Below are 2,296 nucleotides of genomic sequence, written 5' to 3'. Positions count from 1 at the left end.
CTCGACTTTAAAGTATTCTTAACTTTTTAAAAAAAAATTTTATTTAAAGCCTAGTGATCCGTCTCATAACCTTCATCCTCTTTATTTTTTTTTCTTTATCATATTCTCCACAATTTCAAGCTTCACTCGACAACCAAAATCCAAACCATAGTGATTCACATTATTATTATTATTATTATTATTATTATTATTATTATTATTATTATTATGGAGTCAATCAAACGCTCAATTTTGTGTGTCGCTTGTTTGTTTGTTTGTTTGTTTAGTGGCCCGATTTATTAAATGCAGGGAGATTTTGTTGCACATAATATAAAAAAACAAAAACAAATCACGGAGCCTTTATTTTATTTTAGTTTTTATTTCTGTTTGATTTCAAACGCCCCCTGGCGGCTGCTCGGGTAACTGCAGGATTTGAGGCTGCAAAAAAGCTTGAGAGAAAGAGAGAGAGAAAGAGAGAAAAGTGACTACTGAGCTCCACTCGACTCACATACTGTTATAAAAGACTGTTGTGTGACTCTTATTGCAGGGATGAACAATCTTCAGATTTAAGAAGAAAAAAAAAATCACACAAGGAACAGACCTGCGCTTGTGTTTGAGTTTCAGTCTGATGTGTTTCAATGCTGCTTTCATTTACATTTTATTCTTTTTTTTAGTTTTAAAAGCCAACAGTGAGTGAGAGAGGAGGACCTGTGCAGTTATAATGATCTGTGTGAAGCCTCCTGTGTGTGTGTGTGTGTGTGTGTGTGTTGCATGCATACCACTGATGAACTGGTTCTTGCTTGTCTGGCCCCGATGATAAGCCCTGGGTTAGACTTAAGAACATTTCTTTATGTAAAATAAATAAATAAATAATTAATAAAATAAAATAAAACCTGGAGCGTGATAACAGCAGAAAGTCAGAGGAGCTCCAAAATAATAATAATAATAATAATAGTAATAATAATAAAGATGAAAAAATATGCATTGCATGTCTTAAACTTGATAACTTTTTTTTTTTACTTTTTCTTTTTGGAAAAAAAAATGTTGCACTGATGACCGTTCACTCGTTGGCCTTTGCGTCAACATTTAATTTTTTTTCTAAATAGAAAACATGAGAGAGAGAGAGAGAGAGAGAGAGGAAAAAAAGCTGCAGGTTGTTTTATTGTCTGTTGTGTATTTGTGTGTCTCTCTCTCTCTCTCTAAATAAATAAATATATATATGTTTATGTATAGAAATATATGGATGAATAAAATCCAGGGCGCTTTCTTTTCTCTCCCGATACTGGGGGGGGAGGGGGGCTTTCAGAAGACATGTGATGGTAAGATCAATGTTTGTTAAAAAAAAAAAAAAAGAACAAGAAAATGAACCAATGGTTAAAAATTGCACGGTGTTGTTGTTGTTGTTGTTGTTGTTGTTTTGGGTTCTGATTTTTGTCATAACATTTATGACATAGAGAGCCGGAGCAACTCTTTAAGGTGAAAATGAACTGAATTTGAATGAGGAGATTTTTTTTGGTTTTTGGACCAAGTTGTAAAAAAAAAGAATTGTGAGTGATTTTATTTTATTCCTGTGTGTGTGTGTGTGTGTGTGTGTGTGTGTTGGACAATTTGTAACACTGTGATTTGTGGTGTGCTCAGATGATGGAGTGCTGTAATATTGTTTTGTACGTTTGTGTACAAGCCAGTAAAGAAAAAAGAAAAAAAAGATTAAACCTTTAAAAAAGGTGTGACTCGGACACTTTCGCTGCTTTTCTTTTCTCTTCTTTCTTTCTTTCTTTCTTGTGTGAAAAGAAAGAGTGGAGGGCCTCCCTGACCCCGTCAACTTTCTTTTGTCATTCGTGTTTCTTCTGCGCCTTTCATAGCCGGGATAAAAGAGCGAGGCCAGCGCAGAGGATTGTGGGTAATTTTTGCTTTAAAAGACCAGATTCCTTCACTTCTTTCTTTCTGTTTTTGTTTTTTACAGCTGTCTGGGGAGAAACTTGTTCTCTCAGACACATGCACTGCTACAAGGTGAGGAATTCCTGGAAGATGTAAATCACCATTTCACACCACGTCATCTCTCCCACACTCACACACACACACACACACACACACACACACTTGTACTTTCTTTAGTCTCTCATGCACCTTTTCACGAGGTCTAAACTTCCTCATACATGAGAAGTGGGATAGACGACCAGTTAAAATGTCCTCACTCTCTATAGAAGTGAACTCATGCAGATGTAACACACACACACACACACACACGGTCCTGCAACGGAGCCAATCCCAATGAGACTTTAAACCACTGCATTTCATTATGTCCTTGTCAAGGAAC

Source organism: Hemibagrus wyckioides, linkage group LG16 (assembly GCF_019097595.1).
Source record: "Hemibagrus wyckioides isolate EC202008001 linkage group LG16, SWU_Hwy_1.0, whole genome shotgun sequence".
Lineage (NCBI taxonomy): Eukaryota > Metazoa > Chordata > Actinopteri > Siluriformes > Bagridae > Hemibagrus > Hemibagrus wyckioides.
The sequence above is the reverse complement of the archived record's forward strand: the minus strand, read 5'-3'. Positions refer to the sequence as shown.